General features: G+C 47.0%; 1 protein-coding gene across 2 annotated transcripts in view; it reads left to right on the top strand.

The window, feature by feature from the left end:
• The first annotated feature begins 9,399 nt into the window (after nt 1-9,399).
• The window catches only part of DRD2 (dopamine receptor D2), a 70,853-nt gene continuing 56,795 nt past the window's right edge, over nt 9,400-23,457 (top strand). For both annotated transcript variants that reach the window (XM_019974519.2, XM_070803448.1), the window contains exon 1: nt 9,400-9,607. The gene's annotated coding sequence lies outside the window, so the exon portion shown is untranslated. The remainder of the gene's footprint in view (nt 9,608-23,457) is intronic.

Below are 23,457 nucleotides of genomic sequence, written 5' to 3'. Positions count from 1 at the left end.
TCCTCCATAATTCCTATTAAGTCAGTGGCCATCACTAAAAAACAGCAAATCCCATGTAAAGAGCCCTTCCTATGGGTCAAACATTCTTTCTCAGGAAACTCCCACATACAGGATCACATGTAATTTTCACAAAACTTTTAAAAATAAATTATTATATCCATTTTGCAGATAAGAAAGTATGACTCATTCAAAGCCGCAGAGCTAGGCAGAAGCATACAACTTTGGGGGCCCTTCATGGGTGTGGTCATCTCAGTGCAGACCCCTGTAGTGAGTGTGTGATGAGAACTGGGGGAGGGAGAATCAGACAGGAAAGCTGGTTGCTTGGCTCTGTGGGAAGGTCAGGACACAGGCAAGGGAGCTCTGCTCCTAGAACCCAAGCAGACCAGGGGCTCAATCGGGCCTGGGAGACTGGTGCGGTGTCTTCTTTCTGTACTAGCCCTTTGCGGAGGAGAAGGGGCTACACCCCAAACAGGAATATGTCACACAACAGAGAAGGTCAGGTATGTCTTTAGTCTCATCATCCTCCTCACCTTTCTCCTTCTCTCTCTGCTACCTCTCACCTCTCCCTACAGTTCCCTCCCCCATTCTTCCCTTGTCTCCTTCGCTGGGACTTCAGAGTCAAGTCAACACCCAATGACCCTCTCGAAAGCCCTGATAATGAAACCCACTTGTCCAGCAACCGTCTGTCCACACTCTGGGCATCTGGACCTCTCTCCTTAGCCCCCAGCTCTCCCCATTCCTACTCCTATCAAAGCTTCCACATCCCCAGAGACTCTCAGCTACAAAGTTAGGAAGCAATGAAATAAAACAACTCACAGTAAATTGGGTACAACAGACAACTCTCCTTTAAGCCCTCAGGGGTGTCTGTTCATTAAGCCAAATGGATGACTAATTGGGGAGATTTCTCTTGATAAATATTACTGAGAGTCTGCTCGGTGCTGGGGGATGGAGCGAGGGACGCAGGGGAGCCAGGGGATTTCACTGTTTAGTCAAGAAGTAAGACAAGAACACAAATAATCATGCCATGAATGTCACAAAAAGGTGCATGAGTTTATTAAAACTGGGGAGGGGCATTATGTCTGGGTAGGGTGAGGGAGATGAGGAAAGGCCTGTGGAGCACAGCTATTAGAGCTAGGCTTTGCAAGACCAGTGGGAATCAGACATATAGATGGTGGCGGGGTGGTGGGGGGCGGTGTCAATCGTTTCAGACAAAGAGAGTACTGTGGACACAGCCCTGGAGATGGGCCTGGAACATGACTCAGTGGGCAATTCCAGTGTGTGAGAAAGAGGCTTCTGCTTGAAAGTAGGCAGAGAAAGGGATTTCTTTAAGTCTCATCCCCTGGCTTGTTACTGCAATGGAAGGAAAGACCCAAGATCTAGGATCCCTCTTCCTCTCTCTTCCCATGACACCCCACCCAGTCAGCTCCCTTCCTCATTGGGGGGAAGGGCCAGGGGTTATTTTGTCTCTCTCCAGTCTTTTTTGAAAAATATTTTTTCATTTATTTGGCTGCTCCAGGTCTTACTTGTGGCATGTGGGATCTAGTTCCCTGACCAGGGATCAAACAAAGGCCCCCTGCATTGGGAGTGAGGAGTCTAAGCAACTGGACCCCCAGGGAAGTTCCCTTTCTCCAGTCTTATCTAAGGGCTTGCCTTGAATCACCTCCCATCAACTCAGCTCCCGAATGACTCCAAATCTGTGGGCAATCTCACCTGCCATCAGACCTGCTGGAGCCCAGATGATAGACCTGGGGGCCCTCTATGGAGCCTTAGAGCTGCACCCCAAGCTTTCCCAATGGATTCTTTCACTCTCCCCATGAAGCTGATCCTCCCCAAATCTTTGATTTCTATTCAGTTCAGTCACTCAGTCGTGTTCAATTCTTTGTGACCCCATGGACTGCAGCACGCCAGGCTTCCCTGTCCATCACCAATTCTCAGAGCCTACTCAAACTCATGTCCATTGAGTTGGTGATGCCATCCAACCATCTCATCCTCTGTCCTCCTCTTCTCCTCCTGCCTTCAATCTTTTCCAGCATCAGGGTCTTTTCTAATGAGTCAGCTCTTCACATCAGGTGGCCAAAGTATTGCAGTTTCAGCTTCAGCATCAGTCCTTTCAATGAATATTCATTTCCTTTAGGATGGACTGGTTGGATCTTCTTGCAGTCCAAAGGACTCTCAAGAGTCTTCTTCAACACCACAGTTCAAAAGCATCAACTCTTTAGCACTCAGCTTTCTTTATAGTCTAACTCTCACATCCATACATGACTACTGGAAAAACCATAGCCTTGACTACACGGCCCTTTGTTGGCAAAGTAATGTCTCTGCTTTTTAATATGCTGTCTAGGTTTGTCACAGCTTTTCTTCCAAGGAGCAAGCATCTTTTAATTTCGTGGCTGCAGTCACCATCTGCAGTGATTTTGGAGCCCCCCAAAATAAAGTCTTTCACTGTTTCCACTGTTTCCCCATCTATTTGCCATGAAGTGATGGGACCGGATGTCATGATCTTCGTTTTCTGAATGTTGAGCTTTAAGCCAACTTTTTCATCTCCTCTTTCGCTTTCATCAAGAGGCTTTTTAGTTCCTCTTCACTTTCTGCCACAAGGATGGTGTCATCTGCATATCTGAGGTTATTGTTATTTCTGCCAGCAATCTTGATTCCAGCTTGTGCTTCATCCGGCCTGGCATTTCGCATGGTGTGCTCTGCATGTAAGTTTCTATAACTGCAATTATAGTCCCCCTCCGAGGGAGGACTCACTCCTCTGTAAGTTTACCCACTTATTCTTTAGTCGCTGTGTCTGACTCTATGCAACCCTAGGGACTGTAGCCTGCCAGGCTCCTCTATCCATGGAATTTCCCAGGCAGGAATACTGGAATGGTTTGCCATTTCCTCCTCCAAATTACCATGCTCTACATGCCCAATAATGACATGTACAGAACTAAATGGGTCCAATCAACTTTGCTCAAAGTTTTGCTTCATTGCAGCACGAAAACTGATTCATATACACTGAGTATTTAACCTGTCCAGGCCTTGGCTCACGTGTCTATAAAGGGAGGGGGCTGGATTAGACAGTGTTTCCTCACCTGGCTGGTGCTCAGAACCACTGGTTGAATTTTTAGAAATATTGGAACCCCTGTCCCCTGAATTCTGATCTGGTAGGTCTGATTTTGGGCTCCCATACCTGTATTTCTCTCTTAGTTTCCCCAGCATTTCTATTGCATCTAACCCAAGGACTGACGTTTGGGAAGCTCTGGGATACCTCATCTCTGTGACTCTTCCTGACACTCACTGATTCATTCTCTGCAGAGGGGGCACCAGCAGAGATAAGACTGGAGAGAGGCAAGGGACAGATGTGGCAGATTTAATCCATTTTAACAAGATTAGAATTTATCTCAAAGGCAAGGGAAAGACTTTGCAGGGTTTTCAGCAGGGGTGACATGATCAAATTTATGTTTTAGAAACAGCCTTCTTATGCAGCGTGGAAGATGGGCTGGAGGTGGGGGACCTGAGAAAAGGCTTTGGTAATAACTGTCTGAGATGCTCGCTGGTGGCAGCAAGGGCATGTCCAGAAAGTAGAGCGGACAGAACTGGGTTGTCTCTTGTTTCCTTTGGATCTGGGATGCGGTGGGTCACCACTGTTCGGCTCTGCAGCCTCCTCCCAAATCTGGAGAGCCCCTCACTGTGTGGTTCTCGGTCAGCTCAACGAGAGACAAGTGCCCCAGATTTTGACTAGGTGCTGATGACTCAGAGAGGCAGAGACCATAGAGCATCCAGTCCAGAGGCCCCACAAGCAGCCACAACTTTCAGTTTCCAGAAGCACCATGACAGTGTTGGGGAAGGCCGGAGTTGGATGCCGTCTGGTGCCCTGGGTTTCCCTGCAATAACTGAATTCTTCCTGGACCACTAGGTGGGCTTGATTTTAGTTACAGATCTAACATCATCAGGCTGTTTTGTTGCTGCCTGTTTTATAAGGCTGATGTTCTCCTCTCCCTCGTGATTCTGTGAGCCTTACAATATTTTCAGTGACTTCCTTTTTCGCTTAAACTGCCCAAGTTGTTTGTTTCTTGCATCCATGTTCCCTGATTGATACCCTGACTGCTTCGGAGGCAGCAAGGGCACGAGCAGCTGGGTAGGGTCCTCAGACAAGGCAAGCGTGTAAAGGCGCAGGGTGTGAGAGGGAATCCCGAATGCTGCCGGTTGGCTTACAGACTATGAACACCTCTGCTTCTGAGTTGTTCACCCTGGATGAGGAAAACTCGAATTGAGCCTTTCTTCACTATTAGAACTTTCTCTGAACTGTACCACTCCATTCAAAACCTGAGTGCTTGATTATGAGTTTGGGATTAACATATATACACTGCTATATATAAAATAGATAACCAACAACGACCTACTGTATAGCACAATGGATTATACTCAACATCTTGAAATAACCTATAATGGGAGAGAATGTAAAAAAAGAATACACACACATATATATATATATGTACACACACACATATAATTGAATCACTTTGGTGTTCATCTGAAACTAACACAACATTGTGAATCAACTGTATTTGATAGAAATTAAACAAACAAAGCTGAGTGTTTAAATGTACAGACTGTCTGAAAACTATCACTCTTGTCCGTTCCTATGTTCTAGCAGGGGAAGCCCCTTAACCTTTCCAGTGCTCACCCCAAATCGTAATATTTTTGACATCATAGAGCTCCTGGAAGGTAGATGAATCACAGAAAGGGCTGAGGAAATCTGAGGCAGTACTGAGTGAACTTCCCTAAATACAACTTCCCAAGTTAGATATAAATTGACCACTTTCTAAATTCAGTCACTTTTCTACCTATTTAATATCTGGTAACTTCCAAGATGTTTTATTTTGTTTTCACATATATGGTGACCTCAGTGGCTACTGAAACACAAGATTTATAGTATACATACTATATACAGTAAAATATAGATAACATATAATTTACCGTCGATGATTTTTAAGGGTACAGTTTCCTGACATCAAGTACATTCTTATTGTCACCACCATCCATCTCTAGAATGGCTTCATCTTCTGAAGCAGAAACTCTACCTTTTAAACACTAACACCCTATTCACCACTCCCTCCAGCCCCTGGCAACTGCGACTCGAAGCTCCTCCTTCTCTAGGTACCTCACCTAAGTGGGATCATAGCTATTTGTCCTCTGTGACTGGCTTATTTCACTTATCTTAAAGTCCTAAGTTTCATCCATCTTGGAGGATGCGACAGGATTTCCTGCCTCTTAAGACTGGATTAATACCCCCATTGTATGTACATACTTTGTTTCATTTATCTGTTCATCTGTTCATCACCATAGACACTTGGGTTGCTTCTACCTTCTGGCTGCTGTGAATAATGCTACTATGAACACGGGTGTAAAAATAAGGCATGTATTTTTATGACCTCTGCCCATCAAGCATTAAGTAAATTTTTCACATGAATAATTGCATTTTAATTTATCTGTTTTGTAACTCTGAAGTGTTGTATAATAGATGTTCTTAAAGTGGGTCACACCTGTATTCTTTACTGTTCCACAACAGGAGGATGCAAAGAGCATCTATAAATGTCCATTTCACACTGATGTGGAAAATCCCTGTGAGGAAATGAGTCTCTAAATGTGAACTGCACACACAGATGTCAAAACTCTCAGGTAACTCTCTCTGCTCTCCTGTCTTGGCCAAGGAGTGTGCCCTGAACCTCGCCTTTTATAAAATCCTCTCCTTCCCACCCACCCCTCTCCTTCTCCACCCTAGCCCTCCCACCCCCCGCCCCGCCCTTCAGTCCCTTCACTAGACTATTCTGACATGGGGCCATGGATCTCTCAGCAACATTGGTAACCAAGAACTCTCTATCTCTCTAAGGTTTTCTGCACTTTGATAAAAATAATGAATTCTAAAAAGGACAAGTGCATTTTCTTGGTGCCCCACACCTCCTCTGATGCAGAAAGATTGCCACCTTAGCGTTCTCAGAGTCATCTGCAACTGGGATAAGTGCAAAATGACAAAAGGGAAGAGGGCCAGAAAAGAAGCATTCCCAGAGCTTGAAAGTAACGATTCCCTTTTCATCTGTGAGGTAGGTTAAGAAATCTGAAAAGTAGGTTGGACACCACAAAGAGTTGTGTGCATTTCCGTCAGCGTTTCTCTGGTTGAAGTTTTCAGGGAGAACAGAAAACAGGCAAAACGTATTGATTGAGCACCGATATGCTGGTAGTCATTCCCACTTAATTTCCATGATAACGCTGCGATAGGATCAGCATCCCAGCTTCACAAACGAGGAAGCGAAGCAGGGGCTGGGAGACATTCAGAACTTCCCCGAGAGCATGGAATGTGGCCACGAACTTGTGTGACTCCAGCAATGCAGCTTCCCTGGTCCAGCTCTGCTTCCAACCCCTCCAGTGAGCATACAGCCCTCGTCTCTTGTGGAATGATTTCCAGAAGGGGTCCTGTGACAGCCTGTGTATGTCTCTCTCTGTGGGTGCAGGGCTTGACAGAGACCAGCAAGGGACTCTCCCTTCCAAGCCCCAGCCATCCCTCCTCCCCTGGCTCAGAAGCCATTCCTGGAGCACAGAGGGAGTTCTAGGTTTTCCTTCCCGTCTGTTGGATCCATCCTTTGCTTCCTCGTTACCATGGGCCAGCAAAATTTCTACCTGCCTCAACCCACCCTCTGCCCCTAATACTCATTGCTAGACATTGCTTTACCATTTTCAAGGATAAAGAGTAGAAATAAAGGTATAGGTAGCACACCAGGAACTACTTCCTGACTCTGAGGTTCTGGAACATACGGAAACTCAAGGAGGCTCCTGTGGCCCCCTTACCAGGAAAGCTATAAGGAAAAGGGCCACCCTGCCCCCGCCCAGCCTACTTGGACTGGGGACAGTTCTGCCTGGAAGGGAGGGGAGGGACCCCATGACCTCCAGAGGGCCCTGCCAGTCCAGGAAGCCTGAGTCTCCGGTACAGCCTCCTGCTTGGCCACAGATGTTCCCTGTCATCAATCATTGAGGGCATCTGTTTGCTGTGCCGCTTGTTTAAAGAGCGAGGCGTTTGCTAATTGAAAACTAAAAGATCCATCCGTCTCACTCAGAGCCAGCATGAAATCCACTCAGCCATGCAAGACCAGGGTGGAAAAGGCAGCACAGAGCTACCGCTAACGTATCTTCAGGTTGGCGCACCCCACGGAAGTCATCTCCTGTTTCCTGAGCAAGCCTGGCTCCCCTCCTCACCTCGAAGCAGCCAGGGGCTGCCCATGCTACCGTTTATCTAATACTTCCTCATCTATTATCCCCAGTGTAGTCCAGAGAGAAAGGTATTTTTAGCCCCAATTTATAGATGGGGGATCTGAGGCTTAGAGAGATTAAACTATTTATCCAAGGTCACACAACTGGTAGGTGACAGAAGCAGGACATCAGTCCAGGTCTTCTGACTGGTCAGGAGAGGAGTGGCCTGTCCACTGAGTGACTGTGTCCCTCAGTCGATGTACAGGTGCTGAGCTGGGAGGCACCAATTGCTTCCTTAAGTGGATTTTAAACCTTGGGAAGAGTGATGTGAGGCTATGCAAGGCAGAACCCTGAGATTTCAACTATGTCTGCAATGTTTTATTGCTTTAAAAGCAAATATGGCAAAACGTTAGGATTCCTGATTGTTATAATATCTCGCCATCAAGCCTGCAGGGAGACAGGAATGGTCCAGATCCACGTAGAGTGCCAAAGGCATAGAGTAGGGGAAGAGACATGTCACGCCCACTGACATCTCCTTCCGTTCCTCCAGTTTGCCTCCAGAGATGGTAGATGTGCTGGTCTGAGCCCCCAGAGATGGGGGACTGATCCAGAGCTGGATCTCCATGGCATCTGGAAGGGATTCCATTTCTCTGTACCTCTGTTCTTTCTTGCAGAGTGGTAAGAGTGGGATTTAGATGAATGCTAATTTGTTTTTCCAGCTCTAACTTTTGATAATTGTCTGTGTCATTGAAGGAAATGCTGAGTCAAATTTAACCTTTAGGGCCTAGAGCCTCAAAGTCCTGGAGCGGCTTGATTCCAGCCACAATGGACTGACTCCCTGATATATAGGTCTAACTCTGTCCTTGTTGTTCCCCTCTGCCTGGAACACCGCCTTTCCCCAGGGAACTGGTATTTGCTTCAATGCCTAGCTCCTGTCAGGCTTCCCTTTTTGTCTGTTCCATAGCACCGGTTTAAGCTGCAGGCATGTTGGCTTAAACTGGCAGGAGGTGACAGCAGGAGCCTGGTTTCATTCCTCTTTGTGACCCTTGAATCGGACACAGAGCCTGGCAAAGGAAGGACAGTCAGTAACTACAGCTAACCCTTGAACACAGTTGGGGCTAGGGGTGCTAACCCTCAAAAATCAGCATTTAATATACAGTCCATCCTCCTTACCCACCTTCTATATGAGTGGTTTGACCCAAACCCAGATAATGTAGGTGGTTTAGTCTCTAAGTCATGACTGACTCTTGTGACCCCATGGACTGTAGCCCATCAGGCTCCTCTGTCCATGTAGTAGTGTATTATTTACTGTTGAAAAATATCTCATTTTTGACCTGTGATGTTCAAGGGCCAGTTCCTTAAAGTAAAGGGAAGGGGGAAAGGTGGGGGGAAGGCGGTTCCTCTGCAGGCAAAGACCAGCGGCCGAGGACCAGCAGCAGGGCAGCCCTCGCCACCATCTCCCTTCCTCTCACTCCAACCCCTTACTGCTTCTGGAATGAAAGGTGAGCTGGAATCTCTGGGCGTCCTCTTGAACTTTCTCAAGTCAGCTCCAAGCAGGCTTTCCCCTGAAAATGAGTTAAGCAACGAAGCTTAGCACAGCTCTGTCCACAGCTTTGAAGAGGTCCTGGATCTCTCCTTCGATTCCCTGGATGGGAGGTGCCTCCCCCAACCCTCGTCCTCTGACTCCTCAAAGGAGGGAAGAGACAGGCGACAACACCTGTCCCTGCCGCCGGTCATTTACAGATTGTTACTTTGGGGGTATGGTGGGACGGCTCAGTTCCTGCCTGGGCTCCATCTGCCTCAAAAGTCAAGGATGGCGGCAATCCCCGCCTGCTAGTGCCTCGGGTGTTGCGGGCACTAGAGGCTGGCTTACCAACGCTCAGGGGGAGGGGCGGGAGGGGCGGGGCCTGTCCCGGGGGCGTGCCCTGTCCCGGGGGCGTGGCCTGTCCCAGGGGCGGGGCTCGAGGCGCCCCGTGGTCCAGGCGGCCCCGCCCCGCCCACCCGCGCTCCCCGCGCTCTCCGCGCTGGAGCGCCGCGGAGCTGTCCAGCTTTTCAGTGCCGGAGCCGGCCGCCTTCCCCGTGCACCGCGCCGCCTCCGCGCCAGGTCTCTGCGCCGCTCGCCCGCCCAGCGCCCGGCCGGCCCCGCCCCACCCCGCCCCGCCGCGGCCCGGCCACTGCTCCCCGCGGGCCGAAGCCGGCCAAGCGGCTGCCCGCCGGGGCTCTGAACGGCGCGGCGGGGCCGGGAGCCAGGGACCCGCCGAGGAGAGCGGCGGCCCCGGACAGCTGCCGGAGGGGCGGCCGCGCGTGGATGCGGCGGGAGCCGGAAGCCTCGTGCAGCCGGCGCCGTCTCTGCCCCCGGGCGCCCTATGGCTTGAAGGTAAGCGCCAATAGGGTGCAGGACAGGCGGCCCGGGCCCAGGCAGGGTCAGTGGGAGAGGAGGAGGGAGCTCGAAGGACGGAGCGGCTGGGATCAGAAGTTTGTCCTGCCACTCTGGCGCTCGTCTGCCCGGGGACCGACCTGCCCTGATCTTCCCGAACTCTCCGTCCGGCCGCTTCCCCGGGGGCGAAGGGAACGTCGGCGGCTGTCCCCTCTCCCACACTCTGGGCATCCTTCGCGCCGCCCGGGTGCGAATCCTCGCTCCGGACACGGGCGGGCAGTGCCGTGCAGCCTCCGGCGGAGCGCCGAGAGCGAGCCCCGCGGCCCGCGGCTTCGCAGGGCGGCCGGCTCCCGGACCATCTCGGGAGGTCACTTTTCGCCCGGCACCAAAGCTGGGGGCCCCCCGTGCGCGCGGCCAGAGTTCCGATCGCCCTGGAGGGAAAAGGGTTGTTCTTGGCAACTCTGCATTTGTGCGACCTGGAGACTTCATTTTCTAAGGACCGAAGCCAGGGGTGAGGGAGAGGCTGGTTCTAACTAATTGCTCTCATGGCTAATATGCCGCTGTCCTTGGTTCTGAATTTACGTTCTTGGCCGTCTCTCCGTTTGCGATTCAGTTGAGGAAGGAGGTTGGGGTTTCAGACCCATCTCAACCTGGGAATGGGGGTGACGATAGGCGCAGAGGCAAAGAGTGACTCTTCTACTTTGGAATGGACCAAAAGCCCCGGTAGGGTGGTGTACAGAAACAAGAGGCAGCTGTAAGCGCCAGACAGAGCGCGTGTCCATCCCTGGCTGCCGCCCTTAGCCTATGAGCCGTTCCTCTTGAAGAGCAGAGGTAAGAGGGTGCCTGTGCGTCTACACAGCAGGCTTCGTCATGGACACAAGTCACAGCACCGCGGCTCCGTAGGGACAGGTCCTTTCTCTCAGCCACAGGGAAGCTATCTGAGTGAATGAGTCATACTGTTCGCCCCCCAGCACCCCATACTTTTTGTCCTGGGGGATCCTGAGGCTGGTGAGGTGCAAGACACTTTGTGGATCCCTCTCTAGTTCCTTCTTCAGATCCAACTATTTCTGGATTTTGACCAGGCTACAAACCTTTCAGGCTAATTCTTTCTCCTCCCCAGGACGGCATGAACAGTGATTCTTACCCCATTGGATGCAAATACTCTGCTTACCCCTGATTCATCCTGTGGCATAAGGACCACTTGAAAAAGAAATCATTTTTTTGTTTCATTTTTCTCCCTGTTGCTGCTATTTAATGAGGGTGGACAGAAAGAGAAGCTTGTGGTGCATGTGACCAATTGCAAGAGAGTTAGTGAGCTGATTCATTGTGTCCCAGTCCCCTGCCTTTGACTTGTCTGCTTAGTATTCAGGATTCCTGATATATTTGACTGGGAGGGGGCTGCTGATGCCAGCTCTGAAATTAGACATCTGGTGGGGAAGACATTTGACAGGGTTAGACTGAGAGCCAAGTGAGGGCCACCATGGTTCCAGCCTTGGTCTCTTGAAGAACATTCTGAGTTCCTTCCATCTTACCTATACATCCTGGGGTGAGGGGGGGGAGGAAGGTGCCTGAAACATGGGAGATTCTGAATTATTACAGAGGTCTGGGATAGCATTTCTCTAAGGGTTGAGTTTTGTTTTAATAAACTCTGTATCTGAATCACCAGAGAAGCTAGTTTAAAATGCACGATTTTGTTTCTTATCTGAAGAACTGCCGAATGAGAGTCTCAAGCAGAGGCCCAGGAATGTATATTTTAACAATATTTCTGGGTGATTCATATGTACACTGGGTTAAGAAATCATCTCTCATACAAGTTATTACTTCCTTAACGAGAGAGAACATGATTAAGGTCTTGAGTCAACACCCTTGCCTTCTGCAGTTACACGTGTTAAATTCTTCGGATGTGGGACTGTGGATGAACCAACCTCCTGGTTCAGTCCCTTTGCTGTGATAGAGGATGCAGCCCAGTCTCCTCCCACAGGATCTGCCTGGGCCTCCCTTTTTTTCTAAAACAGATTTTTGGTCTCTCTAGGAATCACCAATATGGTTTTACATTGACCTGTGTAAATACTGAGTCTCCTCTGGGGGCCAACCCAGTGTGTTTTCCCTCCCCTCCCCTTCTAGGGGAATCATCGTCTTTCAGTATGCTTATGCCATGATCTGCTAACCCAACTGCTCCTTAAATGCCAAGGAGTGATTAGTTCAGCTTAGTAGCACACCATGTTCCCCAAGGCTGGTAGCCACATGTGCCCTATTGGCAGTGACATATTGACTGCATCGATTTGGTTCTTGTGCTCTATAAAAGCTGGGAAGCTTGTAGGGGCGAATAAGGCCAGTGATAAGGCTTGTGGGCTAGTCAGTTTTTTTTCTTCACCTGCAAGGTTGAATTATTTCTGTCTAGAATGTGCAGTGATGTAGGAGAGTCTGAACTTGAAAGAAAGCCTGTTTTTTCCCTCCTACCAGTGGAAACAAAGGGAGCTCAGGATCTCATAAGAATTTGGCCTCACACGTACCTTGGGCTGACCTGCTGAAGCTAGATTGGTCTAAGGCCCCTGTTCTCTGTATAAACATGTATCAGGGGAAAGGCTTGTGGACTCGGTCTGGAGGGAGCTGTCTCCATCTTCCCTGCATGTGGAAATTGTGTTTCGGTGTTGAGGAAGAAGCTATGAAGATAGCACAGGTGATGTGTGTGGTGGGGGTGGGGGGCAGAGGGTGATGAGACTTTCTTGAGCCAATCCTTCCCCTTCCAGTGACTCACACGTTCTCACCTGCCACCCTTTATTTCTCCCTCCCATGTGGTGTAATATCCAGAAATCTCCAACAGTGAAGGCTGAGGAGGGGAGAGGAGAATCAAAGTTGATTTACAATGCTGGGACCCCAAGCCATATCTCCAGCATCTCCCAGAATCAGGTCGTGTATCACACGTCACAGCAGCCTAAGATATGAGGGCTTGAAAAGAACAGAATGACTGCCCAGTCGGTTCCATTTCCCCTCAGACATAGTTACCAGGACTTTTTTTTTTTTTTTTTTTTAAACCTCCCAGCAGGCCGCCCGCGCGCCGGACGCCGCCACCGGAGACTGGCAGCGCCCGCGAAGCGGCCCGAGTTTCCCGGGGCAGTGCCCGGCGCAGTCCCGCCTCTACCAGGACTTTAAATTCCTTAGATTATTTGGACTTCCTCAGAAGTCATTCTGGATGTTCCTGACTCCAAACACGACAGCTTTTTCTTTAGTCTGGAAATATGGTTTCTGTCTTCTGTTAGGAAAGTTCTCCAAAAATTGAGTGGTGCAGACTTATAGAAAGAACTTACGGTTGCTGGGAGGAAGGGATAGTTATGGAATTTGGGATGGACATGTACACACTGCCGTATTTAAAATAGATAACCAACAAAGAGCTAATGTATAGCGCAGGGAACTCTGCTCAATGTTATGTGGCAGCCTGGATGGGAGGGGAACTGGGGGGAGAATGGATGCATGTATATATGTGGCTGAGTCCCTTCAGCTGTCCACCTGAAACTGAAGCTATTGCAACATTGTTAATCAGCTACACCCCAATACAAAATTAAAAGTTTAAAAAAATAAAATAAAGTAGGAGATCAACTTTAAACATATAGCCTATAAATAAATTTCTTTAAAAAAAAAAAAGAGTGGTGTAAACTTTGCAGTTCCAGTGTACCAGGATTGAGCTTGGCAATCAAAGCTTCTCTGTCTTATCAGGAGCTCTGCTAGCAGGAGAGCATCCTGCATTTAGGAAGTACTTGGAAACCACAGGCAGCAGGAAGGGCTCGACTTCCCAGTAGGCATCCTCCCCTGTGTGCGGCCTCTCACTTAGATGACCCCCAGTGTCATATTCCTTCCTTTCACCCCCCAGTAGGGCCTCTTACGGCCCTGGGAAGACTCCAGCATTTGCTTTGGGATTCTGTATGAGCTCTCCAGGTTACTAAATAGAGCCACTAAGCAAGTTGCTTATTTACCAGTTCTGGGTGGTAGACTGATATTATCTCCAGTCTATTTAATTATTGCAGCAGTGTTGGAATCTGATGTTAATATACCGCTGCCTCTAACCTGTCCCCATCACCAATGTAATGGAAGATTTCTTTCTTGTTGTTATTTTTTTAAACAATAGAATCATATTATCTAAATGCATAGGCTTGGAAAATAGCTTGATTATAGTGTCAGTACATGTGGGTGGAGGAGAAAAACTCCACGATTCAGCTACTTGGTTTGTTCGTGTTTGGGTCCAGAGAAAGGAGAGAAATTTGCCCTTCCGGTCTTGTACATTTCCCCTCTTCTTCTCCCTTTCAATCTGATGAATGAGGTAAATCAACACCCTTGGCAAGTGTGAAGCCCCCTGGGAGGGTGCAGCCTCCTCTTTCCCTAGGAGACCCGGGACTGTGTCTCTAAAGGAGCAGAGGCCCCTGCTGGCTTCAGAGAACAGGAAGGAGCCAGAGATGATGCCCTCGGGCCTGGGGACTCCCCCATCCCAGGGATGGAAAAGGCTGTGTCCACGCAGGGTCCCAAACTCAGAGCCCTGGAAGCCATGGGGGCCTCTGAGAGTGTGGAGCTAGTGTCATGGATGTGGGAGCTGAGGAGAAGTGAACTCTTGAGGGCCCTTGGAAGCAGTTGATGTTCAATATGCATGTGTAAGGCATCAGTGTGGCACAGATGGGCGATTTGTCATAATCTGATGGCACCTGCGAGGATTTGCACTTTTTCTAGGAACAGACAGGGGAAATTCTTTACTGTCTCCAGTGATGGGGGAGGGAAAGAAAGGAGGACCCCTGGCTTTCCCTGGAGCCCTCTGAGTGATATCAGCGTGTTCCCAGACAGAGGATGGTTAAGTGAAGTCAGATAGACTCGGCCCCAAGGGGCCTTGTCGATAAGCCCGCAGTCAGCCCGGGCAGACCCAGCTTCCAGGGCGCTGAGGTTCAGCACACAGAATGGCAGCCACAGTCCCCAAGGACATTCCCCCGCAGACGTCTGGGAGCCAAAGTGAGTCGTGGGGCCCGTGCATTTGTCACTGGGCTCCTTCAGAACGTGCCTCATTTGCACCCCCACGTTGCTGTTATTGTTTAGAGTCTAAGTGGCCCAGCAGGGGAAAGGCATTAGAAATGAAATTATTTTTGTTACATGCTGTATAATTGCCTCCTCTCCTTTCTATTACCCCAGGCAGCAACATCACTAGCAATTCCCCGGGAACCTTTGGTCTGGGAAAGTGGCTTACTCACAGGCTTCCTTAGAAGGGCTGCTCTGAACAAGTGACCCCACTCACCAGTCCCTCTGTCACTGACCTAATCATCATAACAGCCATCATTTGTCACGCATTTGCTCTGTGCAGGACCCTGTGCTGCACACGTGACATTTTTATTTCAACTCCCATTCTTATGACAACTCTAGGAAACAGGCACTATTATTATCCCCATTTTACAGAAGAAGTGTGGACTTAGAGAGGTAGATAGCTTGCACAAGGTCATGGCTAATAAGCAAAGCCAGACCATCTGATGCTAAAACAGTGCTTCTCTCTGACCTATGTAAGGGGCATACAGAATGAGGGAAGAGAATATGGATAAGAAGGCATTTTCTTTGATAAACTGAAGTGACTGTGACCTTTGCATATGAAGGCAGGAAAGGAGGAGATAGCAGAGGGGGAAGAAAGGATGAAATAACTTCTTGGGATTCTGAAAGCCGAGGACCATCTAGGAAGTAGTTTGGCAACTGGATCTAGGAGTTTTTTGGATGAAATGCACTGGGAATGAACCTCAGCAAGTCCTGGGGGCAGAGGTGGGGGAGGTGGGAGCAGGAGGAGGCCTGGGAGTGGAGGAGCAGGAGTGTATGGACTGATACAAGCTTTCCTGAAAAACACTGATAATATCACCTCCTGTGTCACACCTCTCCAAGGTGAACTGAACTGTCCAAACGGTAAAACCCAGACTTCTTCCAACCTTTAGGCCTTTGGTGTTGCTTTCTTATTATCACGGGATGAAAACTTGTTACATCTCCAAGACTAAACTCCTAGATTTTCCAGAGGCAGCAGGGGAGTGGGGTGGGGGAGTAGCATGGCCTGGGACTCTGCACAGATGCAGGAGTAACTCACGGGAGCTTGGTTGGTGGTCAGTGCTTTTCTGTCGGACAGAGGCAGTAGAGGCCCAGGAGCCCTGAGCAGGATGCTTGACCACATTGATTTCTTCAGGAATAAAATCAAGGGATTGAAATTCAGCAGCACAGAAGGCTCCACTGAAGTGATGAGATCATGGTGTTCACTCCGTAATGAGCTGGAAGACTTCTAGACCACCGTGTTGAATCTCCCCATGAATTCTGTGAATGATACTCACCAGCATTGGTTTCCTTTCTTAAAGCCTTTAAAAACAGTATAGTGTGGTGGTTACAGCTGTGGGCTCTGGGGCAAGCCTGCCAGAATTCGAATCCTGACTCTAAATACTGAACTGAACTGATGTTACCTTAAACAAGTTGGTTAGCCTCTATCATCTTGAGTTTCTCATCTATAAGTGGGTATATTAATACTGACTTCATTGGGTTGTGGTGATTGATTAAGGCATTTAGATGTAAGACATTTGGGAGTCCCTGACAAAAAGAAACACTCTATAAATGTTAACTCCAATGACTGTTAGTTATTATTAAGAAACTTCAGGAGGAACATTTTCAGCTGTTTTTCTTCTGCACGAATTCAGCCTCTGATTTTACATGTCTGAAATTAAGCATGTTTTTAGAACTTTCACAGAATTCAAGCTTACATTTCTTTCTTCCATTCTATTTATCTGCACCACAATTCTTTGGCACTTGCCTGTCGAAAGCTCTTAGTCATCTTGAGCGAGAGGGGTTCAAGTTGCTTGTCATCCCTTTGAATTAGGTTCCGCTGAGCTCCCATCTTACCACGCACAAGCCAGGAGGAGGCGTTGGTCTTCGTGGTGATGCTTTGGCACAGCCTCAGTTTTCTTCCTGGCTTCTCAGGCCCTTCATCTGCCTCCTCCTCCTCCTCTGATTGAAGTCTTCTTGACTGTCATTGTCATATGGTGTGGGGCACTCTGGCACAGACCACTTTTTATTAAACATGAAAAACAAAGAGAATATATTGGTGCCCAAGGACAAGGAGATTTTTCTTTTTCTAAGATCTCCGAAGCTGGTGGAAATGCACACTGTCCATCTTTTGGAGTCATTAATGGCAGTGAAAGGAGAAGGCAATGGCAGCCCACTCCAGTACTCTTGCCTGGAAAATCCCATGGACAGAGGAGCCTGGTGGGCTGCAGTCCATGGGGTCGCTAAGAGTGGGACACAGCTGAGCGACTTCACTTTTCACTTTGATGCATTGGAGAAGGAAATGGCAACCCACTCCAGTGTTCTTGCCTGGAGAATCCCAGGGACGGGGGAGCCTGGTGGGCTGCCGTCTATGGGGTCGCACAGAGTTGGACACGACTGACGCAACTTAGCAGCAGCAGCAATGGCAGTGAAAGGTTGTTGCTGAATCACACAAAGACGGCAGGATTCTTGGCCTCCAGAGGAGAAGAATTCAATCCGAGGTCAGAGACGAGGCTTGATCACTCAGAGCTTTTGTGTAATAAAGTTTTATTAAAGTATAAAGAAGATAGAGAAAGATTCTGACATAGACATCAGAAGGGGGTAGAAAGAGTACCCACTTGCTAGTGTTAGCAATGGAGTTATATACTCTCCAATGAATCCAAAGAATGTCTGGAGGTTGTAAAGACCTCACCAGACCTACTCCCATAATTTACATTTTAAGATAACAGGATTAGCCAGAAGGTTTAATCCAGAGACTGTCCTCAGGCAGGATACATTATTGTTATATAATTCTAAGGAATGTAGAAGAAAAAAAGTTTGTCCTTTCTTCCTCCTTGAGAATTCCAGACCCCTCTCGCTTTGGGGACCCCTAGATTTCTTATCAACCTGCCTAGGAAATGACTCTCTCAGCAGGAGCAAATGCTACCCATTTTTTTTTAGATGAAGTATGGGACCTGCCTGAGAGAAGAGGATGAAACATGATAGCTGCAGCCTTAAGAGTCTCCAATCATGAAAGAAACATCCATCTGTGGGGCTTTTTCTTTTCTCATGAAGCCTTCCTTGGGCAGGACTCTTTCTTAATTGACACATATACTTCTGGCCAATTAGAAAGGCTTATGGTAGGAGATTTCTGAGGCCACACTGGTATTCTGTTCCCTGATCGTCTTCCTTAGGTCATGTGGTCGCTCCTTTCTTACACTCTGGGCTCCCTCTCCTCTTTCATTTATTAATGGCAGGATCAACAGGAGAAATGTGTTGGCAAGCAGAAGCCAGCATCCAGGGTCCCAGGTGGAAGAAGTCAGGCACCCTAAAATGGATCCATGTTTCCATACATTGCCTTGAGCACTGTGTACAGCGGAAGGCCTGGAGTTGCTGTTGATGACTCGTGGCACAAACTCTGCCCTCTGGCCAGTCATCTCTGGTGAGCCAAAGGGGGTGGCGAGAGATGATGACCGCTTTCCATAGACCCATGATGCTGCCACACATTCTGCATTCTTCCTGAGTTTCATTCTGTGGTAACCAGCCTCCAAGATGACCCTCAATACTCCCTGCTTTCTGGTATTCATGTTATTTTGTAATCTTCTCTAACATTAAGTAGGGCAGACCTGTGTAGCAATAGAATAATACATCAATGACAGATTGTGACTTCTGAGGATAGATCATAAAACATATAATGATTTCCACCTTCTTCTGCTTTTGGATCACTCATTCTAGGGAAAGTTGGCTGCCATGTCATCAGGATGTTCAAGCAGCTCTGTGGAAGGGTCTACATGGTAAGGGACTGAAGCCTCCTGCCAACAGCCATGTGAATGAACCATCTTGGAAGCCCATCTTCCCTCCCCAGACAAGCCTTCAAGTGACCATGGCCACTGCCAAGGTCTTAACCACGACCTTTTGAAAGACCCTGAGCCAGAACCACCTGACTGAGCTGCCTGAATTCCTGACCCACAGGAGCTATGAGATAATAAATTTTTGTTGTTTTAAATTGCTAGGATTTAGAGTAATTTACTATACCTAGTAGAAAACTAATGCACACTCTGAAATATTCAGACTTTTCTTCTACAATGACATGGAGTCTCTTTGCTCAGTTGTGTCTGACTCTTTGTGACCTCATAAACTGTAGCCCGCCAGACTCCTCTGTCCATGGGGTTCTCCAGGCAAGAATACTGGAGTGGGTTGCCATTTCCTTCTTCAGGGGATCTACCCAACTCAGGGATCAAACCTAGGTCTCCCACATTGCAGGTGAATTCTTTACCTTCTGAGTCACCAGGAAAACCCTTTAAATTGCTAGGATTTGGAATAATTTATTATTCATAGTAGGAAACTATTGGAAATTATTCAAACTTGAAAGTTATTCACACTTGGAAATTATTCAAACTTTTCTTATACAATGACATGGAGTCTCTTCATTCTCCATGTATAAAGATGGATTCCTCCTATTGGATTAAAACTGCCTCTGTGAGTTTTAAGTTGTGCTCTCTGGTTTGTTATTTTAGGATTCTAAACCACTCATGCTTCACACATTGTGGTCATGAACTTCTCAGCCACCATCTTCCCAAGACCAGGTTGCTGATTTCTGTATTCTGCCTTCCTGTACCCAATCTTGCAAGAATGTCTTCTGATGTGGCAGCCATTCAACATACATTTCACTTTTCATTCTTTCATTGAGCAGAAATCATTGAGAAGCTACTCTATACTAGGTACTCATTTTGGTTGCAAATACACCAATGAAGAAACAAAGATCCCTGCCCACATTTTGGTGGGAGGAGAAAAATGATAAACAATAAGTATAAAGAGTGAATTCATAAATGTGTTAGAAGGCAATAAGTACTTGGAAAAAGACAAAATTAATTAGGGTTAGGTGATGTGGAGTGCTGAAGGGTGGGAGGAAAGGAAGGTTTGCATTATTAAATAGGTGGTCAGGATGGACATCATCGAGAAAGTGACATGTGAAAAATGACAAAGGACATAGGAAAGTGAACTACGTATATATCAGAAGGAAGAGCATTCAAGGCAGAGAGATTCTACAGTCTACATGAATTTTTAAGCATTTTAAGTAATTGTCTTATTCCCTAAAGAGCAACGGTAATGATAAGCTGCATTTGGAACTCCATTTTCATTTTTAAAACCCATGAGACAATAGTAATCTCTCTCATTTGTAACTCACTTTCTCATATTGTTGTTGTTCAGTCACTAAGTCATATCTAGCTCTTTGTGGCTGCATGGACTGCAGCATGCCAAGCTTTCCTGTCCTTCACTATCTCCCAAAGCTTGCTCAAATTCATGTCCATTGAGCTGGTGATGCTATCTAATCATCTCATCCTCTGCCACCCTCTTCTCCTTTTGCCTTCAATCTTTCCCAGCATCAGGATCATTTCTAATCAGTTGGCCCTTCGTATCAGGTGGCCAAAGTATTGAAGCTTCAGCTTCAGCAACAGTCCTTCCAATGAATATTCAGGGTTGCTTTCCTTTATAATTGACTGGTTTAATCTCCTTGCAGTCCAAGAGATTCTCAAGAGTCTTCTCCAGCACCACTTTCACAGTCATTAACCTTATTGATCTTTGCAAACCACTGAGATAGCTATTATGACCCCCATTTTGCAGATATGGACACTGAAGCTCAGAGAGGTTAAGTGAAACTTGCTCAGACTTGCACAGCTAGGGGGTATTGGAGTTACTGCTTTTAATTCAGTTCAGTCGCTCAGTTGTGTCTGACTCATTGCAACCCATGGGCTGCAGCACACCAGGCTTTCCTGTCTTTCACCATCTCCTGGAGCTTGCTGAAACTCATGTCCACTGAGTCGGTGATGCCATCCAACCATCTCATCCTCTGTCCTCTCCTCCTTGTGCCTTCAATCTTTCCCAGCATCAGGGTCTTTTCTAGTGACTCCACTCTTCACATTAGGTGGCCAAAGTACTGGAGCTTCAGCTTCAGCATCAGTCCTTCAATGAATATTCAGGACTGATTTCCTTTAGGATTGACTGGTTTGATCTCCTTGTAGTCCAAGGGACTCTCCAACACCCCAATTCAAAAGCATCCATTCTTTGGTGCTCAGCTTTCTGTCTGGTCCAACTCTCACATTCATGCATGACTACTGGAAATACCATAGTTTTGACTAGATGGACCTTTGTTGGCAAAGTAGTGTCTCGACTTTTGTAGAGCTTTTCTTCCAAGGACCAAGTTTGGCATAGCTTTTCTTCCAAGGACCAAGTGTCTTTTAATAGCTTTTCTTCCAAGGACCAAGTGTCTTTTAATTTCATGGCTGCAGTCACCATCTGTAGTGATTTTTGACCCAGGAAAATAAAGTCTGTCATTGTTTCCATTGTTGCCCCATCTATTTGCCATGAAGTGATGGGAATGGATGCCATGATCTTAGTTTTCTGAATGCTGAGTTTTAAGTCAGCTTTTTCATGCTCCTCTTTCACTTTCATCAAGAGACTCTTCAGTTCGTCTTCACTTTCTGCCATAAGGGTGGTATCATCTGCATATCTGAGGTTATTGATATTTCTCCCTGCAGTCTTGATTCCAGCTTGTGCTTCATCCAGCCTGGCATTTCACATGATGTGCTCTGCATGTAAGTTAAATAAGCAGGGTAACAATATACAGCCTTGAAATACTCCCTTCCCAATTTGGAACCAGTCATTGTTCCATGTCCGGTTCTAACTGTTGCTTCTTGACCTGCATACAGATTTCTCAGGAGACAGGTGTTCCCATCTCTTGAAGAATTTCCACAGTTTGTTGTGATCCACACAGTCAAAGGCTTTAGCATAGTCAGTGAAGTACAAGTAGATGTTTTTCTGGAATTCTCTTGCTTTTTTTAATGATCCAATGGATGTTGGCAATTTAATCTCTGGTTCCTCTGCCTTTTCTAAAACCAGATTGAATAACTGAAAGTTCTTGGTTCCTGTACTGTTGAAGCCTAGCTTGGAGAATTCTGAGCATTACTTTACTAGCGTGTGAGATGAGTGCAACTGTGCAGTAGTTTGAGCATTCTTTGGCATTGCCTTTCTTTGGGATTGAAATGAAAACCGACCTTTTCCAGTCCTGTGGCCACTGCTGAGTTTTCCAAATTTGCTAGCATATTGAGTGCAGCACTTTCACAGCATCAGCTTTTAAGATATGAAACAGCTCAACTGGAATTCCATCACCTCCACTAGCTTTGTTCATAGTGATGCTTTCTAAGGCTCACTTGACTTCACATTCCAGGATGTCTGGCTCTAGGTGAGTGATCACACCATTATGGTTATCTGGGTCATGAAGATTTTTTCTGTATAGTTCTTCTGTGTATTCTTGCCACCTCTTCTTAATATCTTCTGCTTCTGTTAGGTCCATACCATTTCTGTCCTTTATCGAGCCCATCTTTGCATGAAATGTTCCCTTGGTATCTCTAATTTTCTTGAAGAGATCTCTAGTCTTTCCCATTCTGTTGTTTTCCTCTATTTCTTTGCATTGATCACTTAGGAAGCCTTTCTTATCTCTCCTTGCTATTCTTTGGAAATTTTCATTCACATGAGTATATCTTTCCTTTTCTCCTTTGCCTTTAGCTTCTCTTCTTTTCTCAGCTCTTTGCAAGGCTTCCTCAGACAACCATTTTGCCTTTTTGCATTGCTTTTACTTGCGGATGGTATTGATCACAACCTCCCATACAATGCCATGAACCTCTGTCCATAGTCCTTCAGGCACTCTGTCTATCAGATCTAATCCCTTGAATCTATTTGTCACTTCCACTGTATAATCATCAAGAATTTGATTTAGGATATACTCGAATGGTCTATAGTTTTCCCTACTTTCTGTAATTTAAGTCTGAATTTGGCAATAAGGAGTTCATGATCTGAGCTGCAGTCAGCTCCTAGTCTTGTTTTTGCTGACTGTATACAGCTTCTCCATCTTTGGCTGCAAAGAATATAATCAGTCTGATTTCGGTATTGACCATCTGGTGATGTCCATGTGTAGAATTGTCTCTTGTGTTGTTGGAAGAGGGTGTTTGCTGTGACCCGTGCATTCTTTTGGCAAAACTCTGTTAGCCTTTGCCCTGCTTCATTTTGTACTTCAAGGCCAAGCTTGCCTGTTACTCCAGCTATCTCTTGACTTCCTACTTTTGCATTCCAGTCCCCTATCATGAAAAGGACATCTTTTTTTGGTGTTAGTTCTACAAGGTCTTGTAAGTCATCATAAAACCGTTCATCTTCAGCTTCTTCAGCATTAGTGGTTGGGGTATAGAATGGATTACTGTGATATTGAATGGTTTGCCTTGGAAACAAACAGGTCATCCTGTCATTTTTGAGACTGCATCCAAGTACTGCATTTCGGACTCTCTTGTTGACTATGAGAGCTACTTCATTTCTTCTAAGGGATTCTTGCCCGCAGTAGTAGATATAATGGTCATGTGAATTACCCATTCCAGTCCATTTTAGTTCACTGATTCCTAAAATGTCAGTGTTCACTCTTGCCATCTCCTGTTTGACCACTTCCAATTTGCCTTGATTCATGGACCTAACATTCCAGGTTCCTATGCAATATTGCTCTTTACAGCATTGTACTTTACTTCCATCACCAGTCACACCCCCAACTGGCTGTTATTTTCGCTTTGGCTCTGTCTGTTCATTCCTTCTGGAGTTATTTCTCCACTCTTCTCCAGTAGCATGTTGGTTACCTCCCAACCTGGGGAGTTCATCTTCCAGTGTATCTTTTTGCTTTTTCATACTGTTCATGGGTTCTCAAGGCAAGACCACTGAAGTGGTTTGCCATTCCCCCTTCCAGTGGACCATGTCTTGTCAGAACTCTCCACCATGATCTGTCAGTCTTGGGTGGCCCTACA

Source organism: Bos indicus, chromosome 15 (genome assembly GCF_029378745.1).
Source record: "Bos indicus isolate NIAB-ARS_2022 breed Sahiwal x Tharparkar chromosome 15, NIAB-ARS_B.indTharparkar_mat_pri_1.0, whole genome shotgun sequence".
Classification (NCBI taxonomy): Eukaryota; Metazoa; Chordata; class Mammalia; order Artiodactyla; family Bovidae; genus Bos; species Bos indicus.
The sequence above is the reverse complement of the archived record's forward strand: the minus strand, read 5'-3'. Positions and strand labels throughout refer to the sequence as shown.